Below are 20,688 nucleotides of genomic sequence, written 5' to 3'. Positions count from 1 at the left end.
TTGGTTATTATTGCATATATCTTTCAAACAATACAATATTTACAATTCATTATCTCCGCATAATTAATAAATACTACGTTAATTAATACTAATGCTAACACTAACAGTATTACATTAAAACTAAGTAATGCCATAAATAAAATAACTTTTGGCGAAACAACTATTCACAACATGAGAGACGCTAGTCTATCCATTCATTCTCACATTTCATTAAATATTTTTTTTGCTTCCAAACAGTTCCTATGGTCAAATATTTTAAACAAAGACCAATAGACCATAACCAGGTAGACCAATAGACTAGTAAATAGTTACACTGTAACCAGCTGGGTAGCTGTGTCATCTTGAATGTATTCTGCAAGCATTGAGAGAAACGTTGAGTGCTGTCCGTTAGACTGTGCAAAGCTCTCAGCTCTCAGGACTTTAGAGTGCTCTTCTCTGGAAATGAAGTGATATCCAGTATCTAACTGACCAACTGTAAACTGATCTCCACTGCTGTACTAACCTCTTTAAATTAAAGTAGATAAATTCATCTTGTACATTGGCCTGGCATATATTAAATATTTTCTTTTCCTTAATTAATAAGATATTCTTCAGTAAAGGTGTGAAATTTTTTGTAAAAATCGAGAAAAAATTAAAAATAACTTTTAATTTGTAATCAGATTTAAGTACTCTTTAAAAATTGATACGTAATTTAATATTTTAAGGGTGTGTAACTTGTTTATTTATGTATTTTTTTTAAAAAAAAATCATTAAACTAGTTATTTGCAGAAAGATGAGCCCAATTATGTCTTGATGAGGTTTGGAGTCCATCTAGTTCACTTACTTTGTCCCGCCGTTGTCCAGTTTACTAATTTATATGAAGTAGCGGCCAGTATTTGCAGTAGGGTGCCTAGAGCTAAAAAAAAGTCAATACAGCATAAGATATTATAATAAACAGTTATTAATTATGCATCAAACTAAAATCATACACTGGAATGAAATCATAATTATAATATTAAATTTATAGATTTATCTCATAAATGAATGAACTATATTGCATTTTCGACAATTGTTGCTTTTTTTTTAGTGTCAAAATTTAGTGCTTTATGGATTAAGTAATCAGAATATCGTAAGTCAATATTAAACCGTCTTAAAGAAAGATCTAAATACACAAATTTCAAAGTAGTGATCGTGGCCTAATAACGTCTGTCGGAAAACCTGACCTTTTCGCTGGGAACTCCTCATTTTTTTAAAGACATTCTCGCAACTTCTTCTGTCAGTAAAACTAATCTTTTTTTGACGAAATATCTTTCCTCAATTTTAGGGCAGTACTTTTGAGAATAACATTATATTCATTTATTCTTTCCTTTTGAACATTTACCAAGTCTGCTAATTTCCATTCGGTTTGGTAAGCTAAATGATTGGCCGGTCTTTAAGTAGTATAGCAGTTTATTTCCATTAAGCTTCTCTAAATTACGAGACCAACTCCAACATTAACTAACATTTTTAATTTCACTACATTAATCAGAAATGGAAGAAACATTTACATGATCGTTGAAGAAAATGCTGCTGCATGATTAGTCAATTCTGCCCAAAAAAGTACTAAAAAAAACAAAAGTTATTTTTGGAGTACACTCAAATTAGAAAATCTGGCAATTTTAAATGTTTCCTTTTAAAGAAAATAAAAATCTGAATTCTTTTTTATTATATAATGTCCTCAGACTCATTAAATTGACTATTCAAAATCAATTAAATTGACTATTCAAAATCAGTTGACCTTTAATAGAAACAACAATTTTAGGAAGTTTTATTTATTTATAGTATATTGATGTTTGATGTTTAGTGAATAAATTAATCATAAAATTAAGTCTATATACGAGATTCTGGCACATTGATAAGAGTGATGCAGATATGAACATTGGAGTTATTGTTGAAAGGAGAGAGGGAAATGTGGAATCGTCAGGAGAATAGTGGGCACGAGTGGAGAGTGAGTTTAGAATTTGAAGGAGAGGCTTGGAGTTTCCAGTACTGTCCGAAACAGTGGCTGATTACCAAACAGAGCACTGAGGAAGCCTTTGCCCAGCTAACCGTGAATATTTAATACAGCCCTGCGCGTATACATGAATGTGTTGTAGATGTGAGTATGCCTGTGTAGTTGTTATATATACGCAATAAGTGAGATGGTAACGCAATGACCTACCAACGCGAATGGTCCCCATGTTACACCCACATGAAGATAGAACTGCCACCTCTGTCCATTATGATGCTGTTGCCTTCCACTACTTAATATATAGATATAAAACACAAATCCTCTCTTTGTCCAGTGAAACAAGGGTCGCGAGTTCACCCACGATTCTCTAGCGAGAATCCACACTTCTCTAGGGTCGCTTCTCCTCATCACCATAAACCATCCACATTCATTGCTGCCTTCATTTTAAAGTTATTCATAAACTTAATTGTCCATTTATTCGTTGGCCTCAATTTTTTTTTATTTTGCGAGAAATTGGACTGGGGAAGAAAAAAATGAAAGAGATCTTGTTCTCAATTAAACAGTTGTTGCGCAGAAGAATGTAAAGTACATATAAGGACGTTGATGTTTTTCAGAAGACTCTAAAGAAACAACCTGTTAGCTGAAGAATTAGTTCTCGCTTAGAATATTACCGAACTTAGAATGAAGTACAGGTAAAGTTTAACTTAATCCTTACTTACACAATGCAATTAATCACTTTCTGAAAAAAGGACATTTTTTCAGGAATCGTGGCTCTAATTGCTGGTGACTTCGTTGAATTTATTATGATCGATTTTTAATAGTTTTTCTTCTAATTTTGTGATGGAAATTTCTGAATCTGAAAGCTACACGGAACAATTCACTAACTCAATATTTTTGGCCAGCTCTCTTTCTTATTAACAGCTGAGAACTGTTTCACAGAAGAGCCAGGCATCCATTAATTTCTTCTTTTTTCGCCAGCGTTCAATCAGACCCTCTCAACCGCCTTTAATACCTTTAAACATTCTATTTTACGCTGTTTTTAACCGTGTCCCTTCTTTTGATAGCTTGAAGTTCTTTTAAATTTCTTGGTCATCTCTTCACCTCTACGTTTAACTGATCATTCACAAACTGTTGAACTGTTGAAAAAGCAGTCGGTATTCAATTCTATTTAACTACTTTTAACACTGATTTAAGATACAGATATGACTTTATTGATTCTAACTGTAAGCCCACTGTTTCTTTTCTTAAATTTACAGTGAAATTGGATAAACTTTAATTCCAACCTTCAGAAGAGAAATGCGTTTGTGGCACTATGAGTGCTTAGAGCTCTTCGAAGTATCCCTGATTTCAGATTGTGTCTCATTGTATAATAATTATTGTTGAGCCTCAATAAGTTTGTTCAATTGGGTACCTATATGAATTATCGCCAAAAAATTAACGAGAGAAGGGTATTAATGTAACTGGCAGTAGAAGCTATGTTTGTTGTAGATAAGTATAATCTTATGAAATAATAATTTGTTCATTTTATTTTGGATTTAATAAAAATTCCATATAGTTTTACCATAAACAAGTAACTAATATGTGTACCTTGTTTAGACTAATAACATTAACATTGGACATCTGAACGTTTATGTTTGTAAAGACAACACCTTGTACCAGTGCAGTGTAATTAAACTAGTACACCAAAGAAAACAAGTTAATGTTTGTATAACATAGTAAAGCAAATAACAATTACCCGATGAACTAATTTATTGCAAACAATGTATTTTATAAATGAAGTGGGGGGGGGAACAGAATTGTTTTTATTTTTTTTTAAAAAGTGCGGCGTTTCGTTGGGTTAAACGTTTATTTTGAGAAATTCCTCTAGATGACCGTCCACAATGACTCAGTTTTACTCTTGAATCGTTAACATACTCAAATTGTTAATATTCTTACTTAATCACTAGTTGATCATTCCTGAGGGATGTTCAACAAGACCAAATCTTGTAATTCTGTATCAACAAGAAAAAAATGTTTCATAGCATTTTTCAGTCGAATCAAACCTCTTCCAAATTGACTCCTTATTCTCCTTTTCTGAATCAGCTAGGACCAGTTTTCTCTCACACTGAACCTTCTTTTAATTCAAATTGGTACCTCATTAAGAGTAACAAGGGAAGGGATTAGCTATGAGGTTAGCATACTGGACTCCCACGCGGAGGTCCCGGGTTCGAATCCAGCAGCTGACCCTTAGATTTTCTCTTCCTAGGAGCTTCTTACAGCTCACTGTCCGGTGATGGACAGTGTTGTCTGTAACGAGAGAACACTGTCCGGAGGCCGGCAGTGCACTGGAAAAAGCTCCGGGCGCTAATGACCTCAGCTGTTGATGCGCCAAAAAAAAAAAAAAAAAAAAAAAAAAAAAAAAAAAAAAAAAAAAAAAAAAAAAAAATTAAGAGTAACTTTCTGATGTCATATTATTTCACTAATTAATTTATTTAATATTGAATTTGATTGGATATGTTTAATAGTTACATTAAGATCTGGTTGGTCATATCATAAATTACACTTGCAGTAAATAAGCAGTAAATAAACGTGACAAGTTTTTCTACAGTTTTCAAGTTATATATTTGTCACGGACTAAAGCACCAATTTCAATAATGGATTACTGTGCATGATAAAAGTGATATAACTAAATAAATAGGCAAAAACAATAAGTTCATATAAATTTACAACTAAAATCAATTTCAACGTCAACTAAAAATAACTAATACATAAATTGTAATTGTATGAATACATTTCAGTTAATAATTTGACTATTTTAAATCAGATATTACTTTAGATTTTTTTTTTTTCTCGCTACTGCGACAGTAAATTGCCTAAATTCCAAGCTAAATATATCTTATCTCTTTACAAGACTGGTTAGCTCGTCATTCTAGTGCATTCTGGTGATAATTACAAGTAATACTTTCAATTTGAAAAGATTTATTATTTTATTTATTGATTGAGTAGGATGAAACATTAAAATTAATTAAACTTAATAGAAGTGAACCATGTAATTCTAATCAATTGCAAACAGTCCACTGATATGAACTTAGTTATCATTTATCCACAAATAAAATTTAATTCTTCGCAGTCAGCACCATAGATTGCGACAACCCAACGAGCTCATGCAAATGGAGTTTTGCTGTGAAGCTGTCAATGTCAGGAAGCTAGATAGAACACACCTGGAACTACACCAGAAAGAGTATCCTTAGTAGAAGATATTTCACCTGGAACATTCCAGCGGTAATTTCAGTGTGTAGTCTGTAGAATTTTACTTTCAACGCTGCCTGATTACCCGAGAATCGATTTAGAAGCTGAGTTCTGTATCCCGCTCATTTGCAAAATAACAAAGAATCGCGCAGAAGTCAGATTGTAAGATAGTTGCCAATTCCCTAAGAAGCGATCCTCTTATCTGAATAATATTAGCATAAAATGGTTGCTCTAGTTCGGAGTTTGACTAAAATAAGTAGCGCTGCATGATTTGTTTACAGTTTTCATTACTGCTCAAAGACCTATCGTTTTTGCTTGAAATTCTTTTGATGAAGTTATTTTGAGTGGAATTTTAGAAAACTGTAATGATGTGCTCCTCTGAAACTGTTCTATTGCTGTGAACCTACGATTGAAACTAGGGAGGTATCCTCTGGCTTGTCTCGATAATAAACAAATTTATGGGCAGTCACATTTTCCTCTTGGGGTGTTTCTAACATATGGTACAACTTCTAAGTTAGAAGTTAATTTATAAGTTGGTACCTGGAAACTGAAGACCAGTGAGTATACACGTCAGTGACTCCATCAAAGAGTCCCTATCACTTGCTTCTGCCCAATTCTCCAAGGTCTATTTCCTCTTTAATAAAGTGAATCTAATGCAATTATTAGTAATTGAACATGGTGATAATAGAAGATGAAATATCTTTTACAAAATATTATTTCTGTTTAATGTAACACTATCCAAAATTGCACTTAGTAAAATCATAGCTATTAACATTTAGCCAGATATGCCGTTGATGATTTCCTTGGTTTCTAGGTGGTTGTTAAGGCTGTAGAGGGGTCGGTGAAGAGGTAGGACAAATTGCCAATCAACATAATTAGTTGGAGGAGTGTGCTCAATTAATGAGAAATCAATTTGGCTGTACCCGGCTGGAGTATGGTCCGGTCCCAGCAAACAACACCAGTTTGTCAAAGCGCCCTGTTGATTAGTTACCTCATCAATAATTCAAATACATTTCCTTTTAATATTTCTACGTCTGTTTTGGGACGTGAGCTGAGGTATGTTATACATTCTATAAATTTTTAAAATTATTTAATAAAATATAAATTAATTAAATTTTTGTAACATTTCAAATTCATGTGATGCTGGACTTTCGATGGTGAAATTTTGAACTAGGTTTATTTTTATTTTTCACTTTTTCATCAAGTTATTGATGCATTTCAAATTTTGTTTTCAAGTTAATTACAGTTTTGAAAAGCTAGCACATTGATTGAGTTTTACTTTTATATTATTTATTTCTAGTTTACATAAAATGCATTGATTTCACAAGCATTAAAAACATTATTAAACTGGGGTTTATAATTAATTGCAAAGGGTACAGGTGACTTATGTAGCAATAATTATTTATTTGACAAGTGAGAACAGTTATGATTTTTCCTTTCACTCGCTGCAATTAAAAGAAAAACCTATTTTGAAGTCGAAAAAAAAGATCTTTTGCGAATGCCTTTATGTGATGGTAAGTTGAAAATTTCCAGCATAGCAGTGAAAGCCAACTTGTTTAAAGTTTTTTTTTGCCCTGAAGTGCGATTCTGGAGGGATTGCTTAATATTCATAATACGATTGCTACCATCACTTCATTTAACTTAAAACGTTTTCTTGGCCAAATTTTTTTTAAGATTTGGAAATGGTTACTAGTCAGAAGTGGTAGTTTCAAACCTGCTTACTTCAAATCCTTCAGTTTCCCAGTTGACTAAGTATTCGTGAGAAGATGCATGTACTATTGAATTTATTTATTTATTTTTTTCCTTTGGCAATGTAGTATTATCTCGGTTTTAATCACTTGATCCATGAGATTAGCGAAGAAGTTACTTGTTAATGTGTTACCATTTGCAAAGCAATTAACATAAAGAATCCCTTTGAATTTTAGAAAATACTTTCCTATACTTTAACCAGTAAATGAAATAGATTTTACCTTTTTTGGTGTAAGAGCCATCGGCTTCAAAGCATTGCTTTTAATTGTTATTTCGTTTCTGGGTCTACTGGTGGACTTTGCTTCCACAGTATCAAATCAGAGCAATCAAACTTTGTTGGAATCTTTTTTAAAAACAAATTGTTTAAACAATGCTGTGAAATTCCATTTTGATTTTTTTGATTTTTTGTTTAGAATTTAGCAAATGCTGCCCACTGCATAGAGCTTGTTCATATTTAAATTTTTACGTGAAATGTACGTCTTCTGATATGCCTATGGTTTCAGCTATCTCATACACTTTCACCAACTTCACGATCTTTTCGACTGTGATTGCAGATGGGACTAAAGTATTAGATCTTCTTTGAAAGAAGTAGGGCCTTGTTTAAATACATTCTTATCCGAAACTTCAGAAAATATGTATGCATTTCCATTGAAAAAACTCAGTACAAAAAAGAACATATTTCTTTTTACACTCTTTAGATAAAACAAAAATAAAGAATGAATAAGATAAATATAATGGACGATTTGTGAAGAAAGAAGGTAAATGAAGGCTAAACTTCTATTTATGTAAATATGCTTTAGTTTTATTCCTTTGGTAGAAATAAGTGCAAATATTTGCACTACTTTTTTTTCGTTGCAGTCCATTTGGGAGAAAGTTGCCTATCTCAGCAACAGGACTTAAACATACATTCGTATGTAAAAAGATACTTCTTATGTAAGGGTATATTATGAAGGAGGGAGCCCAGTTATGATCTTGGGAGTAAGGATAAGACTGGGGGTCCTGGGACAACGAAGGCAACACATTCCAAAAAAAAAGAGAACACACTCTTACTGCAATGGAATACATTTTGTATATTTTTCGCAGATTGTGTTAGTGTGTGAAAGAGATAGAGAGAGCTTGTATTTAAATGGATATGTAAGATTGAAGTTCACGGGAGGAACTCGTGACGGCGTCTGGTTCTCCGAAAAGCGGAACGCCCTTAAACAACATGAATAAAAAGTGTAATTTATCCACTAATGCTAATTTATTCTAATAATATTTACAAAATATTCTAACCATGTTGTTTTCTCTGTTCTGAATGGCTGCAGAAATATTTGCTCATACATGAAATAAAATTAACTGAGAGAAAATGGAAAATACCACATGACTTTTAACACTCACACACACGTGTGTATATATGTTTTTACATATTCTTTTTATTTATTATATATTTATTCTTTTTGTTATTTAAATAAACCTGTATAAAACTCATCTTCTTTTATTATTATTTTCTAGATCTTCAAAAAAAAAAAATAAATAAAACGACCTGGTGATATGTGGGACTCCTTGATTACTGGAATAGCAACTACTCTGGAACAGGTTGAATGGGGTTGGTGCAGCTAAAATAGTCTGCCACGTTAGTTAGTTAGCGAAAATAGCCGTTCATTCAAGCTTTCAGCTTAGGGGACTTTGAATGTAATTTGAAGACAAGGAAGAAAGGTTGTTTTGACGCTTGGTAAGAAAAAGCATGTACAGTATTGCATCCCTGCAAACCATAGTTTGTAGAAGTACTAGGGAAAGAGATACTTTTATAATGCAACTCAGTTTAAACCATAAACCTTATGAATGCGCATCCTGTAATAAAGCAAAGATAATAGACAGTCCTAAGTGCGATTGTGGTAGCAGAGAGTATAGAGATGAGACATCAATCAACTCTTTGAATGCAGCAGACATAATAGCAATATAGACAAGTTTACAATCAATTGGCTTTACATATAATATGTGTATTAAATCATGTAAATTACCATTGCTTTATGCCTAGAAAGGGATGTGCCTATTTGCAGAAATCAAGATACCCATTACCTCTTGTAAGTCACGAAGAATCCCTAGAGTTAGAAGTCAGCCTGAAGAACGTACATCTTAGTTTCCGTGGGAATAATACATCAACAAAGACATGAACTACGTTTCAGAGGAAGGGATTTATTCTTTATAAATAATTTATTTTACTTTTCAGCATCAATTTAATATACATAATTAATCTTGATTGACTGATTGATATACTGACCTATAGCATAGCATTGGTTGGGTAAAACCTCATTTTATTGGCAAATTTTATATTAAAATGTCTCTCTGTCACCATTTTATGGACCGAACATTTGAATTTTGAAATATCTTACCGTTATTAACAAGAAAAGTTTTTAAAAATATTTTAAATGATTACCAAAGAAAATTTAAAACAATAATTACAAAATAATAAATTGAAAGAAAGATAAAGTTGTAAGATGAAACATGTGTAAAATTAGATATATTATGAGGTATAAATGATAATAGCTAGATGATGTTATGTTATTTAGATAAATTTATGTTTATTTAGTATTAAGAGTAAGAAGCAGGGCTCTACTATTAACATACAATGTCACATTATATATGTATAATTAAACTTGTTACAAAACAAAAGGGGAAAAGGGCTAAAAGGGCACCCTCCGGTTCCTTTAAGTTGCGGTAATACAAGTAACTACGGGTGGAAGGTGAAAAGGAGTGAATTAACTTCATATATATACATATATACTGACATCTACATACACAAATGTATATACATATATACAGAAGTATGCACATTTTCCATACATAACAGAAACAACATTACTTTGGAATTAGTTTTGTTTCTGACAGATCTATTTAGGGTTGTCAGAAAATTTCTGGAAAATGGTTGATTTCTGTTTTGAAAAAAGCTAACTCTTTAACATATTATTAATGTTATTGTTATTCTCATTTAATATCAAATTGATATTATTTATTTATACTTTTAATTGTTGCATTACAACACAAAGAGATGGAACGAGAAATCATTATTACAATTCAGTGGATTTTTTATTTGTTTATTTTGAAATATTACTCTTTTCATGTAATAATGAGAAAATTTTCAGTTATCTGCAAAACATATGATATATTTTTTTTTTGCATTATATATTTGTTGTTCTCAACATTCACACTGATATGTGAATCGCCTTAAAAGCGAGATCAACGGTAAGGCCCCGCAGCTAACATACCAACTTAATATAAAATATTGCAACGATTGAGCACCAAGAATACTGGTCAGGTTGTTATGAGGCGGAAAGGAATAAAAACTATCCTTCTTCCACATAGAAGAGAGAAAAAAAGAATCTTCTATCACTGCAAGATTTCGTCCACCACGAAACCCTTATTTTGTTTGTGAACGAGGAAAGCAGAACCTCAGTACGATCCCGAGGTATAATTTCATAGCAAGTGCACTAGCTAAAGGAGTAGTAGTTCACAGGTTCGATCATGCAAGCAAGGTCTATGTTTTTTTTCGCATCCTCCTATTATCGGGTTGCCCAAGAATCGAGGACCTCTGCGTTCTGAGTCCAGTGATGTTTCAATAATATTTTTTTCCAAAGAAAGTCGTGTTCTGTGATTTCCACAAATTTCTTTCTTGAACTCCGCTAATATGTCCACCCAGCACAGTATTGTGTTTTCCTGGCTTTTACATTTTGTTTTGCATAACTTTTCCTTAAGGAAACGATTATGTGGGATAGCATTGGGTGATAAATTCTTCTATTTCAATTTCTTCCGAAGTTGTGCTCTTGCAATCATACTATAATTTATTATAAATGATACCACGAAGAGAAAGGAGGAATCTTTAGGCAAATGATATTCATTCTCTGATTTCTGGTCGCTAATCTAATCCTTTTTTTCTGCAGTTTTATTACTGAGGACTACAGGGACATCTAGCCAGCTGCAGAACATGAAGAAAAGACTTCCTAATGCACTGCAAACATCTCTAAGATATTCAGTGTAAAATAGATGGAAACAAAAAGGGCCAAATTTTGTTAGTTTGGATTTCAATTTTGTCTACTTTCTTAAAAAAGAAGTTTATGTTCATTATATGTAAAACGCTTTATCGATTTTTGTGAAAAATGATTATGATCAAGAAAGACGTAGGAAGAATCACTTAGCGACTGATAAGAAGTTATTGGTTAATTAGTAGGTATATTGGTAAATTTTAATGCTTGAGTTTCCCCTGAATGTTATGTTTTTTCATTTCTCAACAACTTCTGGTGGACTAATGTTAAGCAAAACCTTATTATCAAACGTCATGTCACTCAAAAGAAATATCCAATTTGAAATTTCTACTTTTGAGTGGTTCTGCAAGACGAGTAGTGTGATTTACACTTATTCTAGAATTTTCGTGTGAGATTTTGACACCAAATTCTTTTACAATTTTGAAGCCATTATTTCATAGACAAATGCCAAAAAAAATATATCTACAATAATTTCTATTAACAACTGTTTTTAGTAGGGAAAGTTATTTTATATTATTTTATTTTTAATAAGCGAAAAATAAATAACAGTGTATGTTGGCAAAAATATTGATTATCTAATGAAAAAGAATGTAAATATGTAGTCATTGCCACACATATGTACATATGTGCAGAGAGGTCTGGTACCTTTCTTTGCCATGATACAAGGTGCAGACTAAAGCGTATGCGACATTCATTTATTCATTTGTAGCAAGTTGTTGGTACCATATTTTACCATTCTTGTCAGCGGCAAATTGGTATAGATGATGCGGACGCCATGTATCGGCGTTAACCCACGGAAGGGATCATCCAACTACTAGCTGCGCCCACGCCCGCTGCCTCTTTTAGCCAACCTTCCATATAGCCAACATCTAACCCTTCCTATTACATATGGCCAACATAGGCTATCTACTATGTATTTCCATCCCAAATATACACTCAAACTATACATTTACCTTCCTGTTTGCTTACTGCACCACTGGAACCACACAGTTAAATGGGATATCCTGTATTTTAATATAAATTCCTCCACACCATCTTCTCTATGAATGTCTGTAAAATTTATTTTTGCAATTTCTAATAAACTTTAAACTAGTTTTATTTAGATTAACATCTTTTTAAACTGTTCACAAAGTTTATTGCTATATTTGATCAAATTATTATCACTGGATAATATAGGTTTTTCTGATGCGTTCCTCGTTTGACTTGAGAATATACTTAGATCAATTTATTTTTATAATTTATAGCATAAGAAAATATTTTAAATTTATATTATAGCATGAAGGTTGGAATAAAATAATAAAAGTGTGGTTGAAGTCGAGGATTCCCTGGCAAAAGATGCATCAATTTTTTAACTTATACAAGCGCTAGTCTACCTTAAAAAAACAGTTCAAAATTAGTTACTGATACTTTAGGTGGGACTTCTTCACCTACAGAATTCTATTGCTATCCTTTCAATGTGGATTAAAAGTGAAAGAAACTCGCTGACATCGACGGAGATCAGCAAGAGCTAATCAACCAACTTCTTCTATGTAAATGGAAGAAATACCAAGTCTGGCTCTGCTCAGACATTAATTGGCTAGAGAGCAGTAAGTTCAGAGAAGGTTGCAAGAAGTAGAAGACGATCTGCGCCGTTTAGTAATGGACAGAATCACAGAGAAATTCTAAAGACTTAGAGGTTCAGGTAAGCTTTCACAAGCACCATTATTAATAATGGAATTCAGATTTCAGTTTCTTAAATTCAAGGGAATTATGTTATCATAATTAGAAATTAATGCGTTAAAATTATATCCATCCAACCTTTTTATAAAAAAACAGAGGAAGTGATAGCGAAAAAAGGAAACTGTAAAAACAATTCCACCTGTAAAACAAAACAAAACAAAAACATTAATTGGGTATAAATTTTTAAAAACATCACAGCATACGCCAAAAAGAACAAAAGTTTATTAAAAATATAATTTACATTTTGCCGCCCTCTCGCAATAAAAAAATTAAAACCAAGTACTAATAATAATGACGATTAATGAAACCTTAATAATAATAAAATAATAAACCCAGTGTAAAACAAAAAAAAACCTTGCTCCATTCGTTAAGAAAAAAGTAAAAAAACAAAAATCATTTTTAAAACATTTATCGTTTATTGTCCAAAAAGTAATAGAGAAATTTCGTGAGGACTACTAGGGAGTACAGGCAGCTGGAATTTTATATCCACTGAGAATGTAACCAGTTACTGCATTACCCAGCCACCGACCGTCAGAGGTCGCATATTGTTTTACAATTTTCCCCAGTTAATTAGACAGAAATTAAAGACAAATAAGGGTTGTGAGTTTTTAATAAGTGGTATTTTTTAATTTAAAAGGGGCGCACAAAAAGAGAGAGAATGATAGAGCGTGGGTTGCTTCCAGACTCTTGGAATCTCCACAGAACAAAGAACTCTCTCTTCGCAGAGTCATTCCCGGATACGCGGCACGTTACTCTCTCTTTCTCTCTGAACTTCTCTCACAACGAAAAACTACTATCACTTTTATTCTCTTTTCCTTCTTTATTCTCATTTTTTTTTCCTCTTTTATTTCCCGAGTCGAACAATGGAGAAACGTTTGTTTTTCTTTAGAGAAGAATGAGCGAGAAGATTCGTCCCTCACTTGGCCCAGTTGAACCCTAGTTCTTATTTCTAACCAACCATCCAGCTTCCTCTTAGGTAAATGGAAGACGTACCGAATCTAGCTCTGCTTAGACATTCATTGGCTGTAGAGTACTCAATTCTTGCTTCCCATTTTTAGGTGGGGCTTATTATTCCAGTCTATATCTTTCTTCTTTTAAAAACAACTTAAAAATCCTTAAGGTCATTTTTCTTGTAACATTAACAATTTCGCAATTCCCACATCCAAGCTTAGTGCAAATTTTACAATAAAAATACAATACTTTTTTCCTGTCTTTCGCCGCCAATATCTTTTGGCTTCTTTCCTTTTTCAAGTCATCCAGTCTCAAAGGCCTTCCTATATTTTTCAACTCCTTAAGTTTAAATCCTCCATCCATTCCCCGTAATACCAGATCTCGTTCATCTGATCTCTATATTCCCTCTCACCGTACCTCATCCTTTGACAAGTCCTTCCTAATACGTGCTACCTACCTCTCTCTGGAACTCCTTGCCTTCATCTATCCGCCATGCTCCTACCCTATCTATCTTTAAATCCCGTCTATTCAGTTATCTCCTTTCTATTCAGCTTCCTCCAAAATTCTAATTGTTTTAATTTATTTCCTTAATTTCTGCTGTTATTTTTATTTTCACTTTTTGTAAATACTTATTTATTTATTTATTTTCTGTTCAATCACAGGCCAAACTGTTAAGGCCTCTATTTGTACCTGTATTTATTCTTAGGGGACAATTCTCCCAGAATAATAAATTTCTTTTCTATTTCTATTTCTATTTCTATATAAATTAAATTTCTATTTCTACTTTAATGTAAATGTTATGGAAAATGGCGAATCCACGGCCATATTAGTCCACTTGAAAGAGCTCAGAATTGGCAATCTCCACCTTGAAAATATATTTTTTTAAAAAAAGGCCTATTATGAAAACTCACACGTTTCCTTCTCATAACAGTTTGCAAGGATCCTTGATGTGTGCAAGAGTGGAATGGAAAGGCATCGTTGAATATGAACAACCTAAGGGAAAGGCTCATCGTTATTCAGAGTTTGAATGCAGAGTTTTAATTTGCGTACAAAAAATAAAAAAATTCAATACAATGGCCAAGAGATTTTAGCAAACACACTAACTGAAAGAACAGAGGCTAATTCCGAAGAAAGAAGTTGCAGGCTGCAAAAGTGGTTCGGTTAATGGTAAACGATTCCCCCGTAGGGGGAAGTGGATTAGCCATTTCTTCAGGGTATTTGGCGTTCCTGCGGGTATCCCTAGCCAAACAACATGAACATGGGCAACATATACTGTTACACAGTACACATAGGGCGTAGTCATCTGTAAAAGGGGGGGGGCTTATTAGTTTGGAACCGTTGTGCAGATTGTGTCAGGATGAGGAGGAAGCGGCCTTTCACTGGATGTTCGATTGCGCGGGATAATCGAGCGGTTGCGCTATGATACCTTTGGATCTTTGAAACCAAAGGAGATAGTAGCGCAAAAAGAACTAGTAGGGAAAGTCCTCAACATCTTTAGTAGGGCCTTCCCTACTAAAACCTTCCCTACTAACCGAAACGAAACCTTTTTCGTCTACTAGATCCAAAGGGGATGGTACGTCTCTTTTGGCTGCGGTGCCGTGGGGCATAGGTCCCACCCCGATAATCTACCCTAATCTAATGGTAAACGATTAAAAAATTGTCTCGAATCCGTCAAAAACTGCACACAAGGTACTATTTATTGTAATGAGTGTCAAAATCAAATGTCAATGGTGCCTGGAGTTTTTTCAGTGCACTGCCGGCCTCCGGACAAACTTCTCTCTTTGCAGACAACACTGTCCATCACAGTGAGATATAAGAAGCTCCAAGGAAGAGAAAATCTAAGGGCCAGCAGCTGGATTCGAACCAGGGATCTCCGCTAACCAGTAAGGTTCTTCTCTCCACAAGGTTCTAACTAAAACATTATCTTTAAACTCCGAATTTAGAAACATAATTATTTTTATTTTAGCCATTTCTTCAGGGTATTTGGCGTTCCTGCGGGTATCCCTAGCCAAACAACATGAACATGGGCAACATATACTGTTACACAGTACACATAGGGCGTAGTCATCTGTATTATATATATATATATAATATATAATACTATATATAATTATTATTATTTTTATTATTATTATTTTACTCTGTGTATAAGTTTTAAAACCAGTTACAATAAATTTTTACAATTTTTTGTGCTTAAGATTGTATATATTTGTACTAATTTATGCTGTACCCGACTGTATTTGAGACAGGACGTGAGTCTTATAAATCAAATAAATAAATACTTGCTCACTTACATTATCACTTTGAAGACGAAAACTGCTTAGAGCAGAACCCATAACGTTATTTAAGGTACGTCATCATTAAACAATTTTTCGTTAAATCTTTCAAAAATATAATTTACAATATTTATTGTAACTGATTTTAAAATTTATACACAGAGCAAAATAATAATAATAATAATATTTTTACTAACATTTTACAGCTTGTACTAATAGCACTGTTAGTACATGAAAGCTCCCAACTCTTTTCAGAATTACCCTTAACAGAATGTTTCTGACCAAATGTTTCAAATAAAAATTGTACATCTCCATTCTTTAGAGAAAAATAATAGAAGTTATCGCAGAAAAGTGAAAATAACATTCTCTAGCCGGAAAATTAGCACTACTAAATGAAAAATGACACCTAAAAGAGGTCTATTTTTTTCCATTTTCCTAGAGAAGAGAGTTGTTACTTTGATTCCTTCAGCTGTAGTCAGTTGTTTTTTACGTTTGTGTTCTTCTATTGCTTTTATATTTGTGATAATATTTTTACCTCAGTTTTGGTTCCGAATTGAATTACTTTTTGTTTTTGGACAACTTTGGATTTTATTAGAAAGAAATTTGTAGGGTGTTTTTATTTTCAGCCTAAATAAATATAAATTGAATATATTATCATACATTTCCACCCCTATGATTTTTATTTATTTAGTTTTAATTCCTGCCTCAAATAATTATTTCAGCGGATGTTCATAAGTGTAATTTTTATCACAAAAAGCTGCTTCATATAAAAGGCAAAATTATGTAGATTTTTATGTTTTAATGTATGGCACGTCAACTTGCAGAGGTCATTAGCGCCTGGAACCTTTTCTTTCTTTTTTAGGACACAGCTGGCCTCCGGATAGCATTTTCTCTTTACTAACAACACTTTCCATCACCTGAAGTGAAAGCACTGAAAGAAGCTCCCTTGGAAGAGCAAACTTAAATGCAGGCAGCTGGTTTCGAACGTGGGATGAATTTGAACAGTAATGTTTACTGCCATTGTGTAATTAATGCACAACATATTGTGCACAATTAGCCAAAGAAACAAAAAATTATTTTTTGATTCTTTACACACAATCAGTGCAACATTGCGGTTGCTGTAAGCAACAAGAATAATATAAAATGTCCTATACGTACTGATAGTGGTGTAGAAAAATTGGGTGAGTATCTAAGTTAAGGTGGAATTAGCTGTAAAGAGTTCGAGCATTTTGAATGTCGAAAGAAATGTTTAAATAGTTAATAGGAGCATGAACAATGTAGCGAAGAATTTTAACTTCACATATTGTTTTTTTTTGAAGGATTCAGTGTTTGTTTGAACCAAACATATCTTCAGACAGTCTTTAATTTACTTACATAATTAAGTCTTTTGTTGTCTAAGGAAAGTTTTGTTCTGCAATCCAGTGGGATTTTAGGTTAACGGAATCGCAGGAATTCTGTTTACTAAAATAGTGTAAAGAAATTCATAGCTTATAGCTTGTTAAAGCTAGCCCTGTGTTTAGAGTGGAAGAACGATTGATTGTCTTGTTTCAATTCCTTATGAGGATAGTTCTGTTTACGAGAGGACTATTTTGTTGTATGAAGCTGAATGCGTACATACATGAAGCAAAAATGAGAAACAAGTTTAAAAGTCACAATATCAAGCAAATCTAAGTACAGTGTGACATCATATCCTGAAGAAGGTTGAGAAAACATATATATTATATACATTTAACTTCCACTTTAAGCCAACAAAGCCAAAAGAGATAAACCAAAGAGAAAAATGGACAAAGTGGAGATTGAGAAACAATTCTATTTCTGGCAAAATGAGAGCAGGCCAACTTTGTACTGCGGTCTCAAAGTCATCCGGCAAAGCAGAGATTTCTGTAGTCATTACAGTAAATACATTTTTACAGATATTTCTTTTTTCTTTGCTATTTTTATCCTACTTTTTTTCTTTTTTTTAAATGAAAACTTTGTCAAAAGCAAAAATTTGTTCAAATATTTATTCAATCGTTTCCCAGCATTTTCTTCTTTGTAGTTTAAAAATACGTCACAACAAATACTTTCTTTGATTTTGCTCACTTTAATGATCAGCTCTATTTAACTTATTTAACAACTTATAAAAATAAGGCTATTGGCGGCCCCTGAAAAGAAAAGAAAAATCCAAACCAGTTGTTTAAACTTCGAACAGTTAACTTCGCATTAAGAAGTCGCTAGTACTTTTGCTTCATAAAAATAGTTAAAACTATTAACACATTCTTCTGATTAAGATGTCTGCCAACATCAACTAAAGAACCAGATAAGTTGTGCAGTGATAACGCTAACATTCTAAATAACAGATTTAAACGAAGATGTTATTAGTAATATGTTTGTGGAGCAATCTATTTCTACATCTGCTCAACCAAATCCCGCTAATTCTATTTTTGAAAGAAACTTATCGAGGTCATAAAAGAACAAGTAAGAATGTTCCAACTACCATAAGTAAAGTTCAATTACATAAAATTAAACCTTAAATCTAAGAGCTACGTATCTATCTATCTTCTAATAAGTCTGAGTATATAAGCAAAGCAACAAAAATATCGCCATAGCGACTCAGATAAAGGCTTTTTCGTCGTTAACCTGGAGGGCAATCAAGGTAACCTGGGTAAGATTCATAAAATGGTTCTGGTTAAGTGATTGATTAAGTCCTCTGCTCGTAAGAATGCTATTGTTGATGCATCAGTGTCTAGGCTGAAGAAAACCTACTTGAAACCCATTAGTTATTTAAACAACGTAAAAAGAAAAATTATTAAAGCTGAAAAACTACGGATTATCCTCTTCAGCTCGTGCACTTGTTACATGTTATTACTCTTTAGACAGAAAACTTCGAACAGCCAGTCCCAAAATCCTGACAGTAAAAAAAATGAAAAGATCGGAATCAGTTTTATTGAATGCAGTGAAAAGCTCAATAACTTTGTTTCTAATAGAATTTTTGAAAATCCCAATGGATAAAATTGAAACGTATCGGTTTTACCATTTTCTTTCCGCTAATATTGCGATAATGTCAAATTTTTGGAAATTGGAAGAAAATTTGCCGGAAATATCGAACTCTGAGTTCCAACAAAACGAAGTTTTTTTAAAATGGTCTTGTGTGTGATAAATACAAAAATAATTCAAAAGCATAAAGTCTGGAATATCACTAAGTAATTTGATATATTTTCACGGTGGTTTGTGAAAAGAATTTTCTTTTCAATTTACAACTTCTCTCAGAGGAAAAATTGACCTTGCGACCACTTTTCTAAAAGTAGTAATTACCGAGTAAAAACAACTTTTGTGAACCGAACGTCTTAAAAACAGAAAGTCGCCCATAACTTTTTACTTTACGTTATATTCTATTTATTTTCTTTTTATCAAGTAGCTAAGAACCTTATCATCTAGATTCTAGAATATTGGTGTATATAAATTGTGACAATTTAAGTGGTAAAACGTTTTGATATGATAATTCTATATACTTTCCAAGCAATGGTGGCCGTATATCAGCGGGATATGTGGAAAGATTTTTCCCTTAAAGCAGGGTAAAGGGATTCGCAAGGGGATATGGTAAGTTGAAGGGGCAAAAAGAGAGTAACTGGTAAGAAAGATGCAAGGGGGAGTGAATGCTCCAGTGAATTGTTAGCCGAGGATGTATATATATTGGCGAAGACCAAGTCGAAGAGCAGGCTTGTAGAATAGTAGAGATCTTATTGCGGTATTCATGAAGAAGGAATCTACCAAGCTCATCCGTGCCGCACGCCACCACAAAACCTGGGGATTTGGGTGAAATTGTTTTGCCAGGACAAAAGGTAACCAAGTGGCTAGGAGAAGTGAGAGGCTACAGGTAGAGATGCTGCCGGTCAGGATTCAAAATGAGAAGAGAAAGAGATTGTGGAAACTAGTGGTAGAGAAAACTTTATATATATATCCACAGGTATATCTTTAGTGTTGAGAAGGGAGAGGATAAGAGATAGGTGTTGTATTTTGATACAAAGAGAAGGAGCTGCTGGGACTCAGTTTGGAGCGGTCAATGGAGAAGCTGGACGCCAGCCGCATATTGTGTCTTTGTTCGGCGGGGGTGGCTGTTCTTCTCTGCCCGCTCCGTGAACCCAAACCCCAGTTTCCCACCTCCGTGCCAACCATCTTCAATCTCCAACCCAGCAGTCTCATTCACACCCATTCCAAGCCATTGCCGGCTGCCTGCTAACTTTACAGGGATTTAATTAAAATAATTTCAACTGAGACTCCCAAAGCTGTAAATTCTTCCTAAGGCATAATTGAACTCATAGGATTTTGTGCGGGTATGAGAGGAGGAAGGGGCAGGCCTGTATCTTCTCTCCTCCTACCCTGCCTTTCCCTACAAGAAACTACACTTACTAAACTGTGGAGAAGGCAAAAGTGTTACGGAGAAGCAGGACTAGGGGGAATTCAAATCATAACAGCTATTTCACTCCCTTCATAAAAGCTATAATTACTTATAAACTTCATTAGTAAAGATGCATTGTGCTTACTGTGTGCACATTAACATGAAAGTAGACCTCTCTTATTCATTTTGAAAATTTTAATGAACAAATTACTTCTTTTTTTTTAAATTATGGATCCACTTTACTATTCACGGTTAATAACATTTTAGTAGAAAGGCATTTTAGTAAAGGTAGAAAGGTAGAAGTCACTCAAATATTTAAAAAAATTAAGTCCAATAATAAAATGCATTCTGAAATATTCATAAGTTTTGTAAAAGAAATGATCTGTTCATTTCATT

The 20,688-nt window shown here is 33.3% G+C and overlaps 1 long non-coding RNA gene across 1 annotated transcript; it reads left to right on the top strand.

Moving 5' to 3' along the window:
• Window positions 1-2,279: 2,279 nt before the first annotated feature.
• On the top strand, window positions 2,280-17,785 carry LOC141461147 (uncharacterized). Its single transcript, XR_012462619.1, has 7 exons — window positions 2,280-2,661; window positions 6,012-6,253; window positions 8,030-8,166; window positions 8,254-8,332; window positions 8,441-8,660; window positions 10,867-12,649; window positions 16,777-17,785. It is a non-coding gene; the product is annotated as an uncharacterized lncRNA (long non-coding RNA).
• The last annotated feature ends 2,903 nt before the right edge of the window (window positions 17,786-20,688 follow it).

This window comes from Rhodnius prolixus, unplaced genomic scaffold, assembly GCF_049639745.1.
Source record: "Rhodnius prolixus isolate KJV_2025 unplaced genomic scaffold, Rpr scaffold_6, whole genome shotgun sequence".
NCBI lineage: Eukaryota > Metazoa > Arthropoda > Insecta > Hemiptera > Reduviidae > Rhodnius > Rhodnius prolixus.
The sequence above is the reverse complement of the archived record's forward strand: the minus strand, read 5'-3'. Positions and strand labels throughout refer to the sequence as shown.